Below are 19,717 nucleotides of genomic sequence, written 5' to 3' on the forward strand. Positions count from 1 at the left end.
TCAATTTAATTGAATTGTCATGATGTATGTAGATTAGGTTGGACCAAAATAGATGTATTACGTGGAAAACCTGCCATCAGTCCAATTGAGTTCATCCAATGACTTATTTTTTTGAGTGTATGAATAGACTACATCTTATTTAACTCTCGGCTAAGTTTTTTTTCTTATGTATAAAGTGCACCATACATAAGACATAAGGCTATAGGACAAGGGATCTTAAAAACTTAATTCACAATGAATCCCACGATAACTCCTGTGCTGACAACAGCTAAACATAGATCATGGGCTTAAGTTGTATGCATAAACAAGATCAAAATAACCCCAAAGGCACTGCTCCACGTTAAAGCTTCACTGTCAATTCCAAAGTAGCTTATTTCCCATATACATGTGGCCTAGTCCCTAAGTGGTGCACACCCAGTGCTTATCTAGGATCAGTCCAGACCATAACATGTTCAATCACACCAGTGACAGCTGCCCCAGTGTCCAGATTTTCTCCTCTCATCTGTCATAAAAAGGCACTGTCCATGCAACATGTGATACGCTGGCCTTGCGTGTCACTCCTCCAAATGGCAAGTAACTCAATTTTCCACAGATGGTTTGAGAGAAAGGAGCAGGCTGAGGGGATGTGTAGTTTTTGGCAAGAAAAGGTAGTGATTCACATTTTGAGGGAATTTAGAAGAGTAATTTCCCCCAGTAGGCTTTGACCAACTGTATTTTTGTCCTTATTTGCTCCTCTTAGTGAGGAATGCAGTGCATGGTAAACCTAAACTCACATTGCCTACATGTTTCTATGCGGCCTACGCTATTTTTGTCCAGATGTTATAAATAAGCTTGACTACATTCTCTAATCACTGCTGTTAGTAAGATAATAATGTGGCATTTCAGGATATTTTTCTCAATATAATTGACTTTTATTGATATTGGAGGTGGTGCACTGGAAACTCTTCATAGTAACCCAAGCTATGGGGCTTTGCTATCACCTAGTGGCCGTATGAAGGCATCATTTTAGCCTGATTTACCATATTTGAAAGCAAATGCTCTTTTGTTCACTGTATATTCTCATGAGAAACTACTTGAGCTATGCAAATAATATGCATACATCATCTTTCAAACAGATTTTTAACAACTGCACGTCTACCTGCTAGCCACAAAAAATGTTTGCATCCAAGTGCACAAACTGAATATGGGTAAACGGGCAAATTACATGCAACTGTTCATACACTGTGTTATTACTGTCTGCACCTCACTTCTGAGGAAAAGGTGGGGAAATATGAGGAGACTTGTAGCACTACCCGGCCTGAGCTCCAGCAGCAGTTCTGCTCAGATTGATGGTCTTCGGGGATCAGCTGCGCTCCAGGTTTGGCAAAGGGCTCTTCAGGGATACCAGCTTAATAGAGATAGCAGAGTGTCTGGCTCTCAACGCTCAACAGTGAGGGGCTGAGATGGATCGGTGTGGGTGTGTGTGTGCTGCTACACACAGAAACACACTTTCCTGGCTCTCCACTGACTGAGACGTGTGTCAGTCACATGTAGTGGATGTTTTGAAGCTTGCTGAGGATAGAGAGGTTAACACTGAAGGCAGCAGGGACCCTCTGCATGCTAAAAACAAAACTAAAATGGGTCAGTTTAGGTTTATGCACACTATGCTGCAATTTTGTCTTTTTGATAATTCCTCTAATTGAAATTGGCCTGTATCTGCCAAAACTAAAGCTATCTTTACAATATGACACACTATAGAATAGGGTGGCTAGAGCTACCATGGATGGAGTGCTTAGTACTGGAGGCAGCAGTAAACATCTGATGCAGCAAGTTCAATGCTGATAATTTTCATTACAACTGATTTGTCTTAAGATATTTAAGAAAATGTCAAATTTTCTCATAAGGGTTATAAAAAAAAGACTTAAATGACTGATGATGATAAAATTTCATCAGGAAAGTTAACACTGATGCTCGCAAGATTTGCTGTGTATCAACAAAAAATGTAAAGTATAATCAGCAGATGATTTGTCTGACAAATTCAGCATTGAGAAGAAGAAAGGTTAAAGAAGTCCCGCAGTGTGCCTTTAGACTGTCCAAGCATCCACTCGCAAGCACGCAGTTGCAAATGTGCCAACTGATTTTGAATTTATGTCCCTCTAGAAGCTAAAAGTGCATCTTTTGTGCATTTTACACAGGTCATCCATCACAACTTGTTGCCAGAAGCCTGTTTTTAGCTGGGGCGGGGGCGGGGGTGCTGTCTCTGGCTCAATCCCATCCTCAGGGAGAGACATCATCAACATCATCTGTCTGGCTTATTTAATGACGGAATGATTGGATTTCCAGAGTTACAATGAACAAAAAAAATACATTTAATAAAATATTACCTTTTATCTTTTGAACTGCAAAAATAAATTGAACAGTGGTATAAATCTTTGGCCCTCTGATGACTATGTTTGCAAAACAAATCCAATAGTTTGACCAAAGCGGCGACTGTACTAACACTGCCAAGTATAACGCGATGAATTGTGGTAGTTTGGATAATGAAAACATATTGACAGAGTTTCCTGCACAACAAAAACCAGATTACTCTTTTTGGTTTTTTAATAAAAAACAAGTATTCTGTTCTCAATGTTCTCTTCAATTTTTCCCCTCTGCACAGAACTTGGAAAAGCTTCTTGGCGTGATCAGATGTTACAGTCCTTGGCTCGTTGAAGCCTTTGCCTTCTATTTCTGTCCGCAGTCATAACATTTTGGCATGTTTTACTTAAATATCTTGGACTCTTATGTAATTTGCACTAATCCATTTATCATGTCAGCATGTCACCGCAAGCAACACAGCCGTCAGCATAAACAGCATAAACCTATTATCAGTCACATCACTGTGATTTCTTGTATTCAATCCAATTAGGTCTGGTGAATGAAGTATGCGTCACTCAGAGAAGATTAAGGGTTGATGCTGCCTGCTATCACACTCTAATGAGTTGTTTTTCCACATTTTGGCAATGGACACATGTAACTGAATGATTTAAGGGTTTTCTAAGCAGCTTTTTAAAGACATTATTTGTATTATGTTGTGACTAGGAGTCCAGTTGTGGACAAACACAGTTAAAACCTAACCTCTTCAACTGTGGAATGACTACTTTTAAGCATTTACACAAGTATTTTTTTGCTTCCACAAACATGTGGATGTAAATTGTCACATCAAAAAGTAGTTTTTTTCTTTCTTTTTTAAAAATAATAACAAAACAATGTGTTTGGGATGGTTCTTCCTGCACTTTCTCATGTGGTAAGGAAAGTGGCAGGCCTAGTTCTTGTGTTTTTGTGGGTCTGTGTTTCCTTTCCCATTATATTGCAGAAGGGCTCCTGCATGGACCGGTGGTGCTTCCATTTCTGAAATTGCTCACCTCTTTAGGTGAAAGAGGGCTGTTTCAGTTTGAGACCTGCAACGACACCTTGGCATGGTGGTTAGCACTGTTACCTCACAGCAAGAAGGTCACGAGTTCCAGTCCACCATCAGGCCTTGGTCTTTCTGTAAGAGTTTGCATGTTCTCCCTGTGTCTGTGTGGGTTCACTCCAGAAAGTCAAAAGACATACTTATGGGTTAGGTTAATTGGAAAATCTAAACTGCCCATAAGTGCGAATGGTTGTCGGTGTCTATGTATTAGCCCTCTAACAGACTGGTGATCTGTCCAGGGTGTACTCTGCTTCGCACCCTAAGACAGCTGGGACAGGCTCCAGTTTATCCTAAAAAGGTTAAGCGGAAGCAAATGGATGGACACAAAAATGTGATTTACTGGTTTGTGGCCCACAATCTACTGCAAAAGAAAACTGCAGAGAACACAAAATCCTCTGTGTCTTTTTATAACATCCATCCATCCATGTATTATTTGTGTTCTTCTTGGAACGCTCCCTTGGATGCCATTTTTGAATGATCACTGATCTGGCCTGCAGTTCTTTAGATGTTGTTCTGGGTTCTTTTGTGACCTCCTGGATGCGTCGCTGATGAGCTTTTGGTGTAAATGGTAAATGCCCTGTATTTATATAGCGCTTTACTAGTCCCTAAGGACCCCAAAGCACTTTACACATCCAGTCATCCACCCATTCACACACACATTCACACACTGATGATGGCAAGCTACATTGTAGCCACAGCCACCCTGGGGCGCACTGACAAAGGCGAGGCTGCCGGACACTGGCGCCACTGGGCCCTCTGACCACCACCAGTAGGCAACGGGAGAAGTGTCTTCCCCAAGGACACAACGATTGAGACTGTCGGAGCCGGGGCTCGAACCGGCAACCTTCCGATTACAAGACGAACTGCCAACTCTTGAGCCACGATCGCCCGTGTACTTTTAGTAGGCCAGTCACTCCTGGGAGTTCACCACTTTCTGAATTATGGCACTTGTGGCAGTTCGATGGAGTCCTAAAGCCTTAAAAATGGCTTTGTATCCCTTTTCAGACTGATAGAAGTCAATGGCCGTGTTTCTCAGGTGTTTTTTTAGATAATGGCGTGACTCTATTTCAGATCTTTTAGCCCAGCGGTCTCCAACCCCGAGCCATGGACCGGTACTGGTCTGTGAGTCTGTGAGCCCATTACTGGGCTGCGAGAGTTGAGGCTCGGGTGTGAAATTTATGGTTTTCGGGGTTTTTATTGTTATCTTTTTTAATCGTTTTTTATCGTATCAGTACTGGTTTTATTTTGTCGTATTTATCCACGACACCTTAAAGGCAGGCCCGTGAAAATATTGTTGGACATAAACCGGTCCATGGCACAAAAAATATTGCAGACCGCTGTTTAATCCTACTAACTTTGTCAGACAGGATCTGGTTAAGTGAATTCTTGATTCAGCAGGTTGGAACTTTGTTCCTTTAATAAATGAAATCCTCATTTACAAACTGCTGTCTGTATTTACTCAGGTCATCTCTGACTAATATTACAATTTGTTCAATGAGAAACATGTAAGTGTGACAAATATGAAAACAATTAGGAATGGGACACATACTTATTCACAACACTTTATAACTTCAATCAATAATTGTGTGGTGTTACAGACAGCAGGCAGCTCTGCACACAGGGAGAAGATAGAAGCGGACAGATACTTGGGGAGTTTATTTCACACTGCAGCATTAGCTGAAAGTCACGTGTGTATATATATATATATATATATATATATATATATATATATATATATATATATATATATATATATATATATATATATATATATATATATATACATAAAAAAAACACCCAACACGCCCCTGCGGGCGGTTTATCCTTCAAGCTCGGGTCCTCTACCAGAGGCCTGGGAGCTTGAGGGTCCTGCGCAGTATCTTAGCTGTTCCCAGGACTGCGCTCTTCTGGACAGAGATCTCCGATGTTATTCCCGGGATCTGCTGGAGCCACTCGCCTAGCTTGGGGGTCACCACACCTAGTGCTCCGATTACCACGGGGACCACCGTTACCTTCACCCTCCACATCCTCTCGAGCTCTTCTCTGAGCCCTTGGTATTTCTCTAGCTTCTCGTGTTCCTTCTTCCTGATATTGCTGTCATTCGGTCCGCGTCAGGTGTTGAGGAACCAGGGCACCCTGACGAAAAGTGGGCTACTGGAACAAGAAGGCATCGGTGGGCAAGAGACGAAAACAGGGCGTTGTTGGAATGCTACTACGCAAGTAACCCCGGCGGAAGGGGCTACATGAATAGGATGCGGGACCTATGGACATATATATATATATATATATATATATATATATATATATATATATATATATATATATATATATATATATATATATATATATATATATATATATATATATATCAGCACAAGGACACCAAATGCCATTTAACTGAACGGGTGAAGCAGCACTGAGTGATAATATTTGCCTGATATTCATGAACTTATCTGTTAAAGAATGTCTTATCATTCTTGTATATGTCATGTGTCAGCGGAGCAGTAGGGTAATAAGGCACAGCATCTAATTAGCCTTTTCACTCATCATACAGATTTGGCTCAGAGTCTCGCTCCACTTCAAGCAGGAACAACATTGTTAGCAAGTTGATTTTCAACGCATCTGTGGAACAACCATAAAAAAAAAGGCAGGTGCTGCAGGTCTTTGCACAGCTTTTTACATTGTGAAAAGTAATTAAATCCTCCACAGGGATTTATGCTTTAGCACCCTAATTGGGAAACGTTGTAATTATTTTAAATTATTCAACCACATGCCTGCATGCAGCTTGGGCAAGCTGGCAGAACTCTTCATTCTCGAGCACAACTTCTCTCTGTTACATTCTTGCAGAAAAATCTTGCTTTGGTTTGCAAAATGTAACATGAAGCATCTTTAAAAGTCCTTTTCTTCCCCACTGGCTTTGACACCCTCTACTCCTCGTGTCCATCTCTGTCCCTCACTATCGCCCTGACTCCATCCCGGTCCACATCTCACTAATTACCCCTCAGCAGTCAGTGTTGTGTTTAGTGACATGCTGAGGCAGGCCCAGTCTGCCTGACTGGCGACTCTGACAGCTTGTCACACACATAATCCACAAAAGTGCACACTCGCAGAGCTGCTGTGATACTCGGTGGCAGCATGCGACCTGGCCTCCAACCTGCAACCCCATGCCGCTACCACTAATGCTAACCTATTCCACCTTAACCCCCACTGTCACCACACCACACGTGCATTTTAAATGAATTCCCTGGCAATTTGCTGCTGTGCTGTTTTATCCGTGTCTGCCTCTCTCTGCCACTAATGAGGTTCTTGGAGGTTGTCGCTCCTGACTAGAGATGCCGAAGGGTCTAATGGAAAGTCATGCAGTTACATCCTGAGGAGCAGGAAGAGCCGTGCAGATCTGGGAGTCAGCGGGGTTGGGGTTAATTACATGAATAAACATAGCAGTGTGTTGTTAGCATTCGATAAAGAACAGTCTTTTCTTGCTTTTGGATTGGTTTGCGTGTCTGTGTGCAAGAAGTACAAGTGACTGCCAGACGGCAGCAGTGTGTGTAGCTGTTAGGTACTCCCTGATTGCTGCTTCGCTACTGGCTGACATGTTTCCCTCCACCTGCTGAGACAGGCCCCGCTAACAGAGATACCTAGAGATCATTAGTGTTAGCTCCCCCGGCACAGCTGTCTGAACAAGCCTCCTCACCCCTCCTGTTGTTCCCCTGCCTTCGGTTTGGTTCAGTTTGTCCCCTTCTTCTTCGTCATGTTCTCACTGTTGCTGCCGCTGACCTGTCTAGCCAGATGTCACATGGACCTAGCCTCTACACCTCCTATAAACTGCTAAACATGAATGGACCTCACTACTGCTTCACAGTGCAAGGAAGCTGTGAACGTAGCAGAAACGGTCACGTGGTAAAGAAGACGACACGCAGAACTTCTCCACCTTAGCTGCTTTTTTTTTACTGCCAATTGGTGCATGAGCTGTTTCTAACTCATACAGTATGTCATGACACACTTCTCTCCCCTACATAAGCTGCTTTTGTAAGTTAATAGTGTTGGTGTCAGTACTGGTATTACCAATATTCGCCTTATATTTACTTGGTTTCAGATTGATATTAAAATTGATTGAGCATTGTTTTTAAGCTGTCTGAGGTCATTCTCATCCCATAAGCATGATTAGTAATGTTTCCCCACTTACTTGTAGCAACTGTCAGACTCGAAGCAAAGAGTGCCAGTCCTGTAATATCACAGCTGCTAATCCAGCTTGTCAGACAAGAGAGGTGAGGCTGAACAGCAGCAGCAGGGAAAGTGGCTCACCCTGACACTCAGTGGTGAGTTGAGTTTGACTGCCAGCTGGCATTCCCTCAAGGCATCTCTGCAACCTTCCTACAGCCAGAAGTTGTGTTTTCATTTACATCGATTTGGATGAATTTATTTGATGGGGAAAAGGCGTAGAGGATACACAATAGTTATATTCTGCAGTGCATGGTATTCACTTCTCCATCAGAAGGTAGAGGAACATCTATCCAGTGGATCCTGAATTTCTTGGGGTCACAGGCTCAAATTTGAGGACATCTCTCAGACATGACAGAGGATCGTTAAGATGTGACTGATGTGAGAAAAAAAAGGACAAGAAATGGGTAAAGGAAGGAGCAAGGAATGGGGGGGCTCTCATCTGAAATGGCACCACCAGAGCTTCATTAGGCTTAAATTTCTGTACTGGTCACCACCTTTGGAACTGTCTGGGTGGAGGTCGGGTAGTGGTGATAAAAGCGATTCTTCAAGTGATCCTATACAAAAGTGAATCCATCTGTCTTCTTATTTTATTTATTTATTTATTTATTTATTTATTTATTTATTTATTTTACATCTGGTCCAAATCGTCACTGAGATTTCAGTCTGTATACAATTGGAAAATAACATTTCGTAGCTTATAGGTATGATGTTTTTAATCTCTGCTAATTAGAGATCATGCTGTATCCGTCTGACATCTTAAACACCGGGTGCATAAATGTACAAATAAAACCATTTGAAGATGGGAGTAAAATTAATTAGCAAGTAAAAGATCAGTGCAGCCGAGAAACAGAAAGATTCAAGCGACGGTTACTCGTATTTGTGTGGTTAATAAGCCGAGATTTAAGCCTGTGGCTGAAGGCGCGCTCTGCGCTCCGTAAAGCCCAGCCTACACTTGTAAACAGCCTGACCCCATAAACCACAAAGAGCAGTTTAACTGTCCAACAAAAGCAATGAAACATCCATAAACATTATCAGCCCCAGTTATAGCAGGCTTACAAGAGCCACTTGGAAGGAGGAGAATCGTGTAAATAGCTTTCATGAAGCAGGCCAGAACAGCGCAAGTTTGCAAACCTAGAGCGGTACAGTACATTATAAATCTTCACGCACAGGAGGTCCTCACTCTGGCTGACCAAGCCGGGGAAATCATTGCTAACAGACTGGTGAAAGGTTTAAGTGTGTCTCAGTTTGGTGAGGGTGAAGCTCATTTATCAGACAGAAATAATAAACCTCTTTAAACAATACATTAAAGCTTCAGATGTCAGGCAACAGTCCTTAGGCCTTACTTCTACTGAAAATTAAAATACAAATTCCAACAGAGTATATAAAATAGTTACCTGTGTAAGGGGACTTCCCCAAAAGCTATTTACAGCTTATACATGTAAATAGGGGCACAAATAACACAGCTCTAACTGAAAACCTATCTGTTTTCAGTTATTTAAAGCAGTCACTTTTGATGTATGATTGTAATTAAGTTTTCTATTTCTTATAACATATGTTCTCAAACTTTGTGGGAGAAGTGAATCCTTTAAAAAGGAGAAAATGCTCTTTAATCCTTAATGGTTCAGCCCAAACCTTTCAGATCCTCATGAAATCATCACAACACTTTTAGGCGTTCCTTTGGTCCCGTGATAACATGTGCGAGAGTAATGGACACCATATGTTAATTTTGTTGGTATAAAAGCAGCTATTCTGTAGATGTTTTAATATGGCTACATAAATGCATAATAAATAGCAAAACAATTGTGCACTTGAATGTAAGTCACAGATCCCCGGGGATCCCAGCACTCCACTTTGAGAGCCACTGTTCTAAAATGTGCAATAAACTCAATAACTTTTGCAATATTGCGACACTTCAGAAGCTCTTCACTAGGTGGCACTGTTGGACAAATAAAGCTCAGCATTAGCACAAGCAGCAGAGCACAGTGCGGTGCTGGGTTTGGGTAACACCGTCAGATACAGCATCTCCACAGTCTGCAAGTCAATGTTACGAGTCTTTCATTACATTAGCGTTTCAGTTACTATGAAGAACATTTTGATGCAATAATATGACTGCAGTAAACAATTAGGTCACATGGGATGGTTTTGTGAACAGCATGCTGCTTTGTATCTCTCACTTCCTATATTACACAATTTGGAAAGGTTACTAGTGCCCAGTGTCAGTTTGTCAGATTGGACAATTAATTAGCCCTCAAGGGTGATTTCAGTGCCAGGACAGTGCAGTTATTCACAGAAGGCTCCATCAAGGCTTCCACACAGTCCAGTTTGGCACGTCGCTGGACAACGGGCGCCACGTTCCTGTGCAGGAGACCAAATCCTTTCAGTGCCTGCCCCAGCCCCCTTCCCCTCAGCCTCAGATCTTGGCCCAGCTAAAATGATGTGCCCCAGCAGCCATACAAGCAGACAGGTTGCACCGGAGCTGAGCAGGCCACATGCTGCTCGGAGCCTGGGCTTTGAACTTTTACAGTGTCTCCTCTGGAGAGGAAAGAGCTTGCTTACAAAAGGTGTACAGTGTGCTGGATTTTTATTAGAGTTTGGTGCAACATCATGCAGGCAGAATGTAATATTTACGTGCACTGGGTTCAATATCCAACATGAACACCAGCAACATCCAGCTCCTTTTTGCTTTAAAAAAAAAAACGAAGTGAGAAAACAGGAGTGAGAGAAGGAGGGGAGGGGGAATCACACCCCTGTCCCCAGGGCTTATTTGACCATTAGATGGTCTTTCCGTGAGACAAGATAAAGAAAACAAAAAACAACCCCCCAAAAATTGTCTGTCCGGTTGTTTAACTCATGACATTTGTTTAAATCAGATTGCTGGAAGACATTTACATAGTGCAGGAAATTGCCAGGAAATGTCACAAAGAATTAGGGGGGTTTGATAGGGCACTGAGAAATGTTGCTTTTTTTGTACTCTCTGGCATTTTGGCATTTTGAGGCTTGAAAGTCAAATGGATTTCATTGATTTGTCTTCATGCTGGATGTTCCCCCGGTCGCTCTCGCTTGCTATAGTGATTCTTGTTGTTGCTTCTGCCAAAATGGACTTTTTGTAAAGGAGGTGAATGGGCGAGTGGGCGGGAGGGTGGGCAGCATGTTTCATGGGAGCAGAAATGGGGAGCCGCTTTCAGTTTTGAGAGGAGCCCTGGTGAACGGAGCACGGCCACGAAAGTATGAGTGAACGCCTCCAAAATGGCTAATTTGTTGGTTCCAAAGCTGCGATGAAATTCACAGCACCTCGCCAGAGCATCCGAGAGGCACCGGGGCTTCGCAGCCATTAGGGGGCACTAGATTGTAATGAAACACTTCAGGTAGAAGAAGAGATGCCCGTAGATATATGCTTAACACATAACAAAGAGAGAGAAGCTGTTGTAAAGATGCAGAAACTAAACATAAAGGAGAATTTTCTATCGCCTCCACTGACCTTCACTTATTCCTCCTTGAAACTCAGTCGGCTGGAGTCTGTTATTCAGAAACATTTCATCTCTGTCCCCCCTCCTCCCTGTGAAAATATACAACTGAAATAAGAAAAAAGACCCCTGCTGGTTAGGTGTAAAGCCATTTTGAAAAGGTTATAAATTCTCCTGAACAACAGTGTCCACTCAGTCCCAAAACAAAAATCATATCCACCCGGGATTTGTACAACACCAGATTTTCTCCTTCACACTTCATTATGCCTCCTACTGAAAGCACAGTGTTGCTTGTAAAATATATATCTTGGCTAATGCATGCTATGTGCTAATGTGTCCAAACTGATACTTGGCAGATTTATGGGGCAAAATGAGTTGAATATTCAGGGCAAAAAAAGAGAAGAAAGAAAGAAACAGTTCTCGTTGCAGTTCTGTTGCCTGAATAATCATGTTTTGGTTTTTTGTGGAGAAAAAAAATTGGCTCTAATGAGAGGAAAGAGGACGGAGATGTGATCCAGAGCACAATCCTCAGGTAGGATATGACCCAATTGTTTTTGATGCATTTCCACTGAAATGCTATCTGACGTCGTTCTGCTTTACACTGTGACTATTAAAGCAGGATGGGGTCTGTGAGTAAACGTCTTCGCTGCACATCTCATCATTATTCCTACATTTATTAAATTAGGATGATTTATGGCTGGTTAGTATGGAGCATAGTATATTACCTAAATGACTATTTAACTGAACACAGGAATTTCATTAACTTCTGACCTCTGTAGTTCAGACTGTACTGCACGAGTGCAGCCAGAGGAAGGCAAAGTGCTGGACTCGTTTATGAGCTGAGTGCAGCCTCGTCCTATGAGACTCTATTTTCAGTTCGCGTGTTGGAATAATTTTACCCTTTATTGTTGTTTATGCCGTGTTTGCCGTGATCTGGGGTTTCTACCTATGTAAAATGTGACGTGATGTTCTCTTACTGTCAGTGGATTTATTCCTCTCTAACAGCTGCCTGTTTGCCGCACGTCTGCTTTGTTTTACTCATGTTGCGTTTACATGTGTGTCGACACATTATGGGGATTCAACTGTTTTGTGGATTGGCATAAAGATGTAACATTAGGGTTTGACAAGAAGTTAACAAATTAACATAACCTAATGCTATTATACTCTAAACGCAGAGAAAAAAGGGATGGATACTTTTGTTTTTAGGGCATTTCTGTGATCACCTTGGAGGCTGTGTGAGCATTCACACTGGGTTAATGTCTGGTTTTAGTTTCATTATGAAGTGTCTACACATTTTGTTTCAAAAGAGTCCCATGAAAAGTCCAAAGACAGCATGTGTGAGTCTGACTTAACACTTGCTTTATTCCCCCAGATTGGCTACTTCTCAAAGACTGTATATTAAAGATAGACATAGCATCTGAATATTGAAGTCACTGTGGAGTAGATTAGACAGTTAATACAGAAATCTATGGCACTTAGTAAACTCAGTAAACATTTTCCTTGAGTTCATGGTCTCAGTTGTGACTTTTGAGTCCTATTTTGTACATGTTGTAAATTAAGTGCCACAATAGAGTCAAAAGGAGGCTCGGTGACCGTGGCTCAGGGGGTTGGGAATTGCAGCTGTAACCGGAAGGTCGCCGGTTCGATCCCTGGGCTCTCTGTTCTGGTCGTTGTGTCCCTGGGCAAAACACTTTACCCTACTTGCCTACTGGTGTTGGCCAGAGGGGCCAATGGCGCGATATGGCAGCCTCGCTTCTGTCAGTCTGCCCCAGGGCAGCTGTGGCTACAACTGTAGCTGCCTCCACCAGTGTATGAATGTGAGAGTGAATGAATAGTGGTATTGTAAAGCGCTTTGGGTGCCTTGAGAAGCGCTATATAAATCCAATCCATTATTATTACAGCAGGATGTGCTTCAGTGAGGGCCTACCGTATGTGCCCTGTTTCTCAGTCAGAGTCACCTCATGTTTTTCATGCCTGGATTCAAAATGTTTTGATACCAAAAATCATTCAGCTTGACTTTTCACAGTGAAAAAGCACAGGAAGTCTGAAACAGGCACGGATCCAGATGTAAAAAGTGGAACTGGATGGGATTGATGGATAGTTAGATCAAACACTATTAAGGGTTTTTAAATCCCGACAGTCTCAAAGTAATAAGACAACAAGTACACGCTGGAGCTGTCATCAAAAGGTGACTTCAGAGTGTGTGTGTATAGTTTACTATACACAGTTTACTATACTCGTGGGGACCAACATTTTGAAGCTCCAAATGTGGTTTTAATGCCAGGGTTACAGTTTGGTTATGGTTAGGTTTAGGCTCAGGGTTTAGGGTTAGGCATTCATTTTTTTCATTTTTGAGGATTAGGGTTAGCGGCTAGGGAAAGCATTATGTCAAATAGATGTCCTGACTAAGATATGAAAGTGTGTGTGAAATGTTTGTGTAGGAGCTCTAGAGGGAGGGGAGCTGTAGAATATGCTGTGTGGTCTTGTCTTTAGTCAGAATGGTTAGATGATCTTGGCATCCAAAGAGTGGAGGTTGGTGGGAGGAGAAGCATGGAAGTCACAGAAGCTTCTCAAGAATATGATTAATGTGGTCGTGGGTGCTTATGAGCAATTTTGGTGACGGATTTGGACACATGATGATCGTGTATGTCTGATTTATCAAAGGTGAGGCTGAAGAACGTGGCTTGCACCCATGAAACGGTCATAAAGTAGGGAATGAGTTACTCACTTGTTTGTTCGACATGTTTGTCCAGCACAGTTGTGATGGGTTTTGTGGCCTACAATAGATGCTGGGAGTGTAGCACTGTAAATATGTTGATCAGTTTTTCAAGTATTTTTGGAATAACATTTAATAAAAATCAAGATTTGGTAAAAACAACAATTCCTCCTGTAGTCTTAGCGACCGTATAATCAAAGCTGACACTGTTAATTGTAACTCTTTCTTGGATTGTGTCTGCTGATAGACAGACCTGTGCCTGCATGGCCCTGTTGGTGTAAAACTGAACCGGGTTAAACTCTGAGTTTGTGGTGCATGTGTTCTTGGTAATGTGCAACACTGGAGTGCTCTCCCAGTTTACTACAAAGACCTAATAAGATAAATTATGAATCTTCAGACCTGATTTTTCCAGCTTGTCAAATAAAGTGCTAGTACATTTGTGTTCCTCAGGTGTTCCCCAGTTAAGTGATGCACCCAGTCGTCCACGTGATTTTAAAGAAAATGCGATTCATCGAACTAGACCACGTTCTCCCATTGCTACATGGTCCAGTTCCGACATTCACATGCCCATTGTTGCCACTTTCAGCTATACTATATTTCCAACTATAATTTATTGACCTATTTATTTGGATTTACACAAACCCTTGTACAAAACAAAAATACACAATCTATAAAAGCAAGGCTGTCACTGTGCTGCCTAATATAGTATGTGTATGTGAGTCTAGTCATGGCTCATGACCCTCTATTTCCTTACATACAGTATATTACATGACTATTTCATGTTACTGTTTATAAAAGTGCTTCATGAAAACAAAGGGATATTGATTTATGACACAGGACTGAAGGTTTTATTGTGCATGTATGAATTTTCTCAGAGTTACAGGATTTATGGGTAATAGACTCTTGAAAAGCACAAACAAAATAGGTTATACATCCTTTTGATCACAGTTTCAATCTGCTTATGAAGATGCCATTTATGTGTAGAAATGCAGCCTCTGGACCTGCACATACACATGGATGCATGAGAAACACATGAAATGGGAATGAAATGGCAGTCAGCATAGCTACACGAACCAATGCGTTATGGATATGTGCTAGCGTTGGGTAGCTCTGTGACTTTCCTCAGAAGTGTGTCTTGAACAGAGCTGCAGATTCATAAGATGAATATAAAGAACTGCACACGCTGAGATGCATACATGAATGAGAATGTCCCCCAGACTGACCATACATAATCAGCCAGCCATGTTCCTTGATTGTTCTCAGCGCAGCCTCTGCTGAATTCAAAGCGTCCTTTTAAGATCCATGGAATTCACCTGGGATGGGAGCAGGCGCAAAAAAGCCCACATTACCTGGGGAGTCATTTTTCAGCCGGGCTGCGTGAGATTCGGTTAAGCCTGCCCGTGTCTCCCAGCCTTGCCCCGAGGTCATGTCAGATGGACAGGTCGACTAGATATGTAAAACTATTCTCAGATCCAGGGCCCGGGGTTAGAGGAGAGAGGTCAGGCATGAACTCGCCTTCTCTCTCAGGGTGACACATCTGCAAGCAGCATTACCTCCGAATACGTATCACATCACTGCCTCCCTTCCCATTTCCCAGTATATGGAAGAAATGCCGCTAGTAATTCCACACCTATGTACGGTGCTTTAATTGTGTGCTGACTGAATATGTATGTGAATCAGCTACGTGTGCCTGTATCCACGACTTATTTTTTTTCTTCTTCTACTTTGTGGCTGTCTCCACCCCACCCACTGTGCGAGCTGACAGGGCTGTTCATTCCACTCTGGATGATGATGTAGATGTCAGGAATTTTATTGGCAGCTGCCAATGTTGATACAGCATTATGGAATGAACTAGTGTTTCACACAGTATCTTAATTTAATTTACAAGGCTCCCTGCTTCCTGGGCAGCCAAGGATGCTGTAGGGTTGGCCAAAGTCAAGGAAACAAAGTGAATATAACAGTCAGGATGCCCTTCTGCTATTCATGGGGAAAGGTATCCGAAGGGGGCATGAGAAAATAGTCAGGAGGTGAGATATTAGATAAAATTACTGTGCTTATTTAAAGGTTCAGTCAGTCTTTTTTTGTTGTTTTTAATAGAAAAAAGCATATTGTACTCAGTATACATTGTTTAGTGTGTAATCATGTCTTCCAATGGATTGATGCATTCTCGGAAATTTAGAATGAATCAATTAAAAGCCCACAGGAGTGCGTGCCTGTTTGTGGAAGCAGCGAAAAAGGTCCACCCATCTTGAATGCAGTGGCCGAGATTGACATCAGCCTAATCATGTTTTTATACATTGCTAGAGGCATATTGATAATGCTGAAATTACTAATTGTCAGGACATTAGCTTGCAACCCTTCCAGACAGCTAACAACAAGGAGGCTAAACAACAGCAACAGCCGGTTATAAGCTAATGTTATGCCAGCTAAAGTTAGACTTGAGTGTCCTAAAATCACACTTTCTCGCTGATAAACAGCTTGATTACATTAACAGACCATATGAGAGTTTATTCAAGTGTCCAAGTCCAACAATGTTAGATCCACGTCAAAGAAAGTTTCACTAACAGAGGCTAACAGCAGCTAACAAAGTCTAACAGTGGCAAAAACATTAGCGCTTAGTAATAGAAAAGTTTAGGATATCCTCGACAACTCACCTCAGTGTCCTGTCATCGACCAGAAATTAGCTTCACTGTCTAATCGATTTGTACTGGACTTCTTTCCCAGAGTTTTGCAGCCTTCTCCAGAGTAAAACACACACACTGACAGCTGAGGTAAACGGCGATGTGACAGCTTACACTCACTGCAAAAGTGCCCACAGTAGCTAGAACTTGAATTTACTTGAATTGGGAGGAGAAAGAAAACAGAGCTCAGCTGCCTACACTGTACAATTTACTTACCATCAGTAGTGAGATTTTACAAACTGTACCTCTAAGTTTCCTTTTTTTGGCCCATTTAACAGTTACCTACAAAATTGAGTCATCTGCAGCACAAGCTTACAAGAAGTAGTATGTCATTGTATACAAAGGGCACACAGACAAAGGGCTGAAGCATGCAAACTGTCCTCATGTCTTTTTTATTTTACATATGAAAGGACAACAGCACTTCCCCCAGCATCCCCTTCATGACATCATTGGCCATAAGCAATTACCAGAAAAGGCAGAGTGCCCTGTTGTTGTTTTGTAAATCCTTCCTTAGCCAGACATAAACCTAAAGACCACATATGCTGCTGTCTTTTCAGCAATTGTTGTCCCAAACACGTGCCGCTTTCTTTTTTCTTGGTGCGTGTCTTGAATCAATTAGTACAGGAGCGTTGTGCTTATGTCGCCTCCCCACCTTCTGTTTTAAGATAACTGGGGAGCTTTTAATTTTGAACCACTTTCTAATTGTGATGCGTAAAGCAACTGACAGGCAGGGAATGGTTGTTATTTACAGGTATGCCGTGGTGGGGATAATTTTGGTATGCAAGCTAGTGCAGCTGTAACAATGCAATTTCCTTTCAGCATCAGGGTGATTTCCTCTTTCAGCAGCCAGTGTCGGTGTGACAGAAAAAAAAACAGAGTGATAAGGTTGCTTCTTGGAGGCATTTAAATTGAGCACAATGACCAAAGTGAAGCCAGGCCTGTGCATTCAATGTGCACAATGCAGTCGTGTTTTTGGATTATTGGAATGTTCACATGCAGGTACACACATATGGACACTCCAACAAAACGAATCGCTGGATTCCTCATCACAACAACCCATTGTTTTATACTTGTTTTGTGTCGGGGAGCATTTGGGAGCAATGAAGAATTGGAGAGGCACCAAGGGGAGGACTGTGGACGCATTTGATCCTCGGCCACCGGGGTTGCATGTGATTACAGTAGTAAAGATCTTAATGAATACACCATCTCTGGGACATTAACGGATTCTCTCTTGTGCAGGAAATTCTCAGAGCACAGTGTACCTAATTATTGCTCCATGTCTCTGCTTCTCTGGAGGATCTCTGGGTTTAGTGGCTTTGCTGAGGGGAAATTCAAGATGAATTGTTGAGGGAGATGATTGAAGTGTTAATCCACTTTTTTCATGAATTTAGAAACTGTTTTTTTTTTAATAAAATCAGCAACTTTTATAATAACAAATTTGTCTCTTTGCTAGCTTTGATGTGAAAAGTGCAGTTGATAAACAATCAAATAAATGGAATTAGTCTTCTATCCATCTATCCTTTTTCTTCCATGTATCCAATTTGGAACCGGGCGGGTTATCCCAGTTGCCGTAGGGAGTGAGCTACATCTTCTTCAGGTCACCAATCAGTCCCTGGGCTAACACAGTTAGACAGGCAACAATTCATGATCACACCTATGGGCAATTTAGGGGGTGTCCAAATTCATTGGCTGCATCCTCCTGAGGCGGCATTTGTGGGCTGATTATATCACAGCAACGCGACAAAGACTGTCCAAATTCGTAGACTCCTCCAAATGCAGTTTTAATATTACTCTTATTACTCTTTCTGGGTCACAAAATAAACTTTTAAGATATTTTGAGGTGAGAATGTAGCTGTGTAAACTTCAAATATCTGCTCAGTTTATCAAGACATCGCATATTTGCAAAAGTGCTCCGATGTTTTTGGAGACGTCTGTTGCCCACCAGCTCGATAGCTATCTGGGGCGAGAACAACGAACTCCCAACGGCATATCATTTTCAAACCCCCCGCGGCCTTTTCCTACCCAGGTTACACATGATATATAAGTCACTTAGATGATTTGAAAATTATATTGTTTGGCTTTTTTCAGTATTATATTTGTTTGTGAGCAGTGTTGGTCAAGTTACTTGAAAAAAGTAATCAGTAACTAATTACTGATTACTTCCCCCAAAAAGTAATCCCATTACTTTACTGATTACTTATTTTCAAAAGTAATTAATTACTTAGTTACTTTTTAAAAACACGATTTACAACCTGAATAGGTGATAAAGCGATAGATCTTTCAGCCCAATTCTACTTTTTCTACATAATCCATCATACAAAATGTAATCAAATGGAAAGGTCCCCTTTTAAAACTTGTTTTATTAGTTTTAATCTTTTAACTTTATGCATCAAGCAAAAATTTAATTATATGCAACATTCTCTGACTTGAATAATTTAGTTTAACATTTAAACCTATTTTCTGCACATTCCAGCACATAATTTTTTTTTTGTGTGTTTACACTCAGTCTTTCAAATAGATGGAAGTAAAACACAGCAGAAAATAAATAAAAATCAAAGACTAGCGGTCCTTTTGCTCTATTTTCACCTGTAAAGCAGGAATAGGGTAGGCGGAGGTTTACCCTGGTGCAGGTGTGCCGCAGCGGTCAGTGGAAGAATCCACGAGTTTCTCTGTGAGTTTCCCATTACGTCGTAGCGCACTCGGTGCTTGCTCGGAAGTTTAGGGGTTTTTTTCGCTGTAAAAAGAAGTTTTCTTCCCACGCACTACTGACGCTAATGTTTTTGTCACTTTTTATGGAATCAAACTCAAAATAAGGTCAGTACTTCCACACTTTAAATGCTGCACGCTCATACTCTTTCCCGCACTCGATATATTATCCATTGTTGATCTGCACACAGCTGTTGTCACGAACGTCGCACTTGCTTACGTCACTGTCATGAGACATTCTCGCAAAAAACTCACGGTTTTAGTAATGCAGTAACGCAGCGTTCCTACGGGAAAGTAACGGTAATCTAATTACCGTTTTTGCAATAGTAATCCCTTACATTACTCGTTACTTGAAAAAAGTAATCGGATTACAGTAACGCGTTACAAGTAACGCGTTACTGCCCATCTCTGATTGTGAGTAAATCAGTTTGGCTGAGATTACAGCTGAATAAACGTCAAACGGAAAACTGAATAAAAACTGAAGGCTAGACTG

Source organism: Astatotilapia calliptera, chromosome 9, assembly GCF_900246225.1.
Source record: "Astatotilapia calliptera chromosome 9, fAstCal1.2, whole genome shotgun sequence".
NCBI lineage: Eukaryota > Metazoa > Chordata > Actinopteri > Cichliformes > Cichlidae > Astatotilapia > Astatotilapia calliptera.